Raw genomic sequence first — 6,546 nt, forward strand, 5'->3', positions numbered from 1 at the left:
CGGAGGCGGAGCTTAGGAACGCGTCGTGCACCCTGGCGGCAAGGGTTTAGTAACTGTGGGCGCGCTGGGTAGGTGGAGCCGAGGGGATAAGGCGGGACTAACGGCTTGGCGCGCTGAAGGAGGTAGTTTGTAGTGAGCGCTGCCCGAGGCCGGGAGAAAGCGAATGTGGCGCTTTTCCTGGGATTTCGGTGGCCCCTGAAGGTTCCCTTTCCTGCTCATTTCCTAGAGGGCGTATCAGTCGCTTTTGGATCATAAATATTCACGCCTTTCGACTCAACCCTATGTTGGCGGTAATTCTGCAGGTTGAAAACTCGGATCTTTCAGGCCAGTGGGCTCCCACCTGCGGAAGTAGGTCAAAGGACGGTCAGCTCCACAGAGTGAAATGTATCAGTCCGGAGAATCCAGTTCTAGTGGGGTATCAGAAAACCAAGGCTAATGGTTGGAAGAACATTATTTTTCACTGAAACTCCAAGCCACTCTCCTTATTCGATCAAGAAATATTTATTGAAAAAGTAACTAGGTGCGACGGGTGAAACAGTGAGCCAGGCAGACACGGACCCTGCCTCCCCAAAGGTCGTGTTTTTTTGGGGGTTTTGTTTGTTTTGTGAGACGGAGTCTCACTCTGTCGCCCAGGCTGGAGTGCAGTGGCGCGATCTCGGCTCACTGCAACCTCCGCCTCCCGGGTTCAAGCGATTCTCCTGCCCCAGCCCCCTGAGTAGCTGGGATTACAGGCGTGCGCCACCACGCCCGCCTGATTTTTGTATTTTTAGTAGAGACGGGGTTTCACCATGTTGGCCAAGATGGTCTCGATCTCCTGACCTCGTGATCCGCCCGCCTTGGCCTCCAAAAGTGCTGAGATTACAGGCGTGAGCCACCGCGCCCGGCCAAAGATGATAATCTATTGAAAAAGACACCCAAGTAAACAGAATTTAAAAACTGATTAAGCGTATACAAGGAGTGGCATGATAGGCGTTGTAGAACACATGAGGGTGCCAGTGAGGGGATCTGGAAAGGTTTCCTAAGGTAACGTCTGAGACATAAAGGGGGAGTTTCTGTTGCAGGGGAAGAGTGTCTAGGTAAAGGAAACAACAGATGGAAAAGTCCAAAGATGAGACCGTATTGAGCCATTGCAGAAGTAGTTCTGTGTGCTAGGAAAAGAGGATGGGAGGACAGGGGAAAGATGGCAAGAGAGGCTGAGAAGTAAGCAGAAATAACATACTGTTGTCAATCTCATTTCTATTCCAAAGTATGGAGCAGGTAGGTTGTCTTCTGAAAACCTTGTATACTACAGATTCTTCTGTCAGAGTTCATTTGCACCCTAAATTTTCCTAGTGCAAAAATGCTCAGAATGCAACATTTATTGGGAGCTGGTGGGATACACAGCACAGAACTATTAATAGTAACAGTCTACACACACAAAAATAAACTCCTGAAAAGTTAAACGGAATCCAACAAATAGTTTATCTGGAGTGTGTCATGGAAAGCAGTAGAACACCAACTAAACAGTTACCCCATTATTACTAAAGTTTATTTTATGTATTTATTTATTTTTAGAGACAGGGTCTCACTCTGTTCCCCAGGCTGAAGTAATTAAAGCTCATTGCAACTTCAAAATCCATGGTTCAAGCCATCTTCCTGCCTTGGCCTCCCAAAGTGCTGGGATTGCAGGCCTGAGCTACTGCACACAGCCCCTAAACTTTTGTTTTGTTATTTGTTAAGAGACAGGGACTTCCTCTGTACCCCTGACTTGAGTGCAGTGGCATGATCATAATTCACTGCATCCTTAAACACCTGGGCTCAAGTGATCCTCCCACCTCAGCCTCCCAGTATCAAGGACTGGCTAATAAAGTTATTTTTAAATCAGGTAAAAATTAGAAATATTTCTGGGGGAAAAATTTTCCAAGAAATCGTTATTCCAAACCTCCATGTTCCTAAAACTTAAGTAAAATATGCTCTTTCCAAAGAGCACTTTTATGTGCATTTTGATTCTCCTAACAACCCTATGAGGTAGGTAGAATAGGTGGTATTTGTTCCCTGCCTTTCAGTTGACACTGAAATTTGAAAAAGAAGAAAAACATGCCATATCCAAAGATAATCACAATCATCTAGTAGGAAATACAATAGAGACTCAAACCCCTATTCTGCTCATTATACCACCTCGTATGGCAATATTATTACCATCGTTAAATTTGGTAAGTTTAGGGTCAGGCCGTAATCTCAGCACTTTGGGAGGTTGAGGTGGGAGGATCATTGTATCTCAGAGGTTGAAGACCAACCTTGGCAACATAGTGAGACCTCATCTCTATTTAAAAAAAAAATTATTAAGTTTAGAAAGATTGCTGATAGAAAGCCTAAGTTCATTTGCAATTTTTTAAAAACATTTTAACACCATTTTTTCACAAGGGATAATTGCTGTGTTCTGCTTTTCACCTTAATTTATATTCCATGGTCTCTCTCCTGGCCTCTTTTCTGTAATATCTAAGTGAATTGTGAAGATCAAATTATATTATTTATGAAAGCACTTAGCAAGATGCTTTCCTTGCTCCTTAAATGGTAGTAGTTAATGTCTTGAAGCTTCTGTAACAATCCAGTCCAAAATTTTAGAATAATGGTCTAAAAATATGAACTTAAAAAAGTATGAAGTAGTTTTAGATGTAAAGCAGTGGTCACAGGGAAAAAATGTAATTAATGCAAAAAACTAGTAGCAGGTATTTTTGCTTTTTGTTTGTTTGTTTGTTTCTAAGAGGTGGAGTCTTGCTATATTGCCCAGGCAGCCCAGGCTGGACTCAAACTTCCGGGCTCAAGTGATCCTCTCACCTCAGCCTCCTGAGTAGCTGGAACTATAGGCATATGCCACCATACCCAGCTTGAATGCTTTTGAAACTATTCAAAACTACTGCTATATAAAGATACTAATGAAATAGAGTGTTTATTAAATAATGTAATAGGGTCAGGCACGGTGGCTCACGCTTGTAATCCCAGCACTTTGGGAGGCCAAGGTGGGCAGATCACATGAGGTCAGGAGTTGAGACCAGCCTGGCCAACATGGTGAAACTCCATCTCTACTAAAAATACAAAAATTAGCTGGGTGTGGTGGCACGTGTCTGTAATCTCAGCTACTCAGGAGTCTGAGTCAGGAGAATTGCTTGAACCCGGAAGGCAGAGGTTGCATTGGGCCAAGATCATGCCACTGCACTCCAGCCTGGGGGACAGAGTGAGATTCCATCTCAAACAAACGAACAAAAAAAAAAAAAATGTAATGTAGGCGGGGCACAGTGGTTCACGCCTATAATCCCAGCACTTTGGGAGGCTGAGGTGGGTGGATCATGAGGTCAGGAGTTTGAGAACAGCCTGGCCAACATGGTGAAACCTCATCTCTACTAAAGATACAAAAAATTGGCCCAGTGTGGTGGCGCGTACCTGTAATCCCAGCTACTCGGGAGACTGATGCAGGAGAATTGCTTGAACCTGGGAGGCAGAGGTTGCAGTGAGCCAAGATCGCACCACAGCACTCCAGCTTGGGCGACAGGGCAAGACTCTGTCTCAAAAAAAAAAAAAGGTAATGTAATACAAATACCTCAAATTTTCAGCAGTCTTTCAGTAGGTCCTTATTCCAGAGTATATGGAATATATTTACCTTTTACCTGATATATAAGGCATATGTTCTTCACAGTTCATTCTTATGTTAATTCTATGATGTATATGTTTTTGTCACTCTCTTATTGCAACTCAGTAAGGCAGCAATATTCATATTAAATATTGAAATACCAGAACTGTTATTTTGCACCACTGTCACAAAAACTAAATTTAAAATTTTCTCTCAAACCTGTACCTCCTTAAGTATTCTCTGCCTTAATGAATGCAGTTTTTCTTTCTCATACCCAATGTCCAATTTTAAAGTACAATAAACTTTCAAAATCAATTCTGAATCTAAACACTTCTTATCACCTCAACTGCTTCCCTAGTTCAAGAACCATCGTCTTTAACTTGGAATGCTATAACAGCCTTTAAAATCTTCCTATTCTGCTCTTGAACACCTTCAATTCTTTTCAACACAGCAGCCAGTTTTGTTTTTGTTTTTTTTGAGACAGAGTCTTGCTCTGTTGCCCAGGCTGGAGTGCAGTGGTGCAATCTCGGCTCATTGCAACCTCCACCTTCTGGGTTCAAGCAATTCACCTGCCTCAGCCTCCCAAGCAGCTGGGATTACAGGTGTGCACTACCACCCCTGGCTAATTTTTGTATTTATTTTTTCTTTTTTTAAGATGGAGTCTTGCTCTTGTCGCCCAGGCTGGAGTTCAATGGCTCAATTTTGGCTCACTGCAACCTCTGCTTCATGGCCGGGCACAGTGGGCTCACGCCTGTAATCCCAGCACTTTGGGAGGCCGAGGCAGGCGGATCGCAAGGTCATGAGATCGAGACAAGCCTGGCCAACATGGTGAAACCCTGTCTCCACTAAAAATACAAAAATTAGCCAAGTATGGTGGCGGGCACCTGTAATCCCAGCTACTCGGAAGGCTGAGGCAAGAGAATTACCTGAAACCAGAAGGCCGAGGTTACAGTGAGCCGAGATCGCTCCACTACACTCCAGCCTGGGTGGAAGAGTGAAATTCCGTCTCAAAAAAAAAAACAACAAAAAATCTCATGAGTAGTATTCTATATTTAATACATGTTGGGTGTATTGGTTAAGTAAAATATCAACATTTCACCCTTTTTAAAAAAATGTGGCTACTAGAAAATTTTAAACTATATGGGTGGTTTGTGTTATACAATATTTCAATTGAATAGTGCTATACAGGATATTCACATTGCATGTTTTAACACCACCTCTTCAGAAAGGCCTTCCCTGATCATCCTGTCTAAAATAGCACCCCTCCATCACTATTCATTTTATTTTTTGTTTGTTTTTGTATTTTGAGGCTGAGTTTCGCTCTGTTGCCCAGGCTGGAATGCACTGGCGTGATCTTGGCTCACTGCAACCTCCGCCTCTAGGGTTTAAGTGATTCTTCTGCCTGAGCCTCCTGAGTAACTGGGACTACAGGTGCATGCCACCATGCCCTGCTATTTTTGTATTTTTAGTAGAGATGGTGTTTCACCATGTTGGCCAGGCTGGTCCCGAACTTCTGACCTCAAGTGATTTGCCTGACTCGACCTCCCAAAGTGCTGGAATTACAGGCATGAGCCACCGTGCTGGCCCATTATTTTTTATTTATTTATTTATTTATTTGAGATAGAGTCTCACTGTGTCGCCCAGGCTGGAGTGCAATGGCATGATCTCGGCTCACTGCAACCTCCACCTCCCGGGTTCAAGCTATTCTCCTGTCTCAGCGAGTAGCTGGGATTACAGGCATGCATCACCAGACTTGGCTAATTTTTTTGTATTTTTAGTAGAGATGGAGTTTCACCATGTTGATCAGGCTGATCTCGTACTCCTGACCTCATGATCTGCCCACCTCAGCCTCCCAAAGTGCTAGGATTACAGGTCTGAGCCACCAGGCCCGGCCTACCGGCCCATTATTCACTTTATTCAGGCTTCTTTTTCTCAGCATTTATCACTACTGGTCATATAATAAGTATGTAAAATAATTTTGTCTCTCCCTCTAATATATATGTTCCATGAAGGCAGGGATTTCGTCACGGCTGTATCCCCAATACTCTGAACAGTTCTGTACACACATTAGGTATTCAATACGTAGTTGAAAGAATGGTCATTGTTCTGCCATGATGGAATCCCATGTTAGAGAGTTGGATGGATAGTGTCTTAAAAGCTGTACATTAATTTTGACGAATAAATCCAAAATTCAAATTTCTGAGTCTCTCAACATTTCAACCCTGTGTTTCCAAATACTTGGACAAGTTAGTTTGTATGTCTTCAAGTTCATTTTCCTGCCATCTCCAATCTGCTATTAAACCCATCTGATGAATTTTTCATTTCAGTAATTGTTCTTTGCAGTTCTGGAATCTCATTACGATTTTTACAATTTCCATGTCTGTGCTGAGATTCCCTACCTGTTCTTTCATTAACATATTTTCATTTAATTCTTTTAATTCATTTAAATATATTTATAATAGCTGCATTAACAAATACAATAAAGGCTGGGTGCAGTGGTTCATACCTGTAGCACTTTGGGAGGCCGAGACGGGTGGATTGCCTGAGCTCAGGAATTCAAAACCAGCCTGGGCAACATGGTGAAACCGTCTCCGCTAAAATACAAAAATATTAGCTGAATGTGGTGTTGCGTGCCTGTAGTCCCAGCTACTCAGGAGGATGAGGCACAATAATTCCTTGAACCTGGGAGGGGGAGGTTGCAGTGAGCCAAGATCGTGCCACTGCACTCCTGCCTGGGCAACAGAGCAAGACTGTCTCCAAAACAAAACAAATAAGAATGACCAAGTTCATCCCAATTTTTAAAAACTATGGGCCACATTTTCTCGTCTCTTCGTATGTCTAGTCATTTTTTTTTTTTTTTTTTGAGACGGAGTCTGGCTCTGTCGCCCAGGCTGGAGTGCAGTGGCGCAATCTCGGCTCACTGCAAGCTCCGCCTCCCG

The sequence above is a fragment of the Piliocolobus tephrosceles genome, unplaced genomic scaffold, assembly GCF_002776525.5.
Source record: "Piliocolobus tephrosceles isolate RC106 unplaced genomic scaffold, ASM277652v3 unscaffolded_108, whole genome shotgun sequence".
Taxonomy (NCBI): domain Eukaryota; kingdom Metazoa; phylum Chordata; class Mammalia; order Primates; family Cercopithecidae; genus Piliocolobus; species Piliocolobus tephrosceles.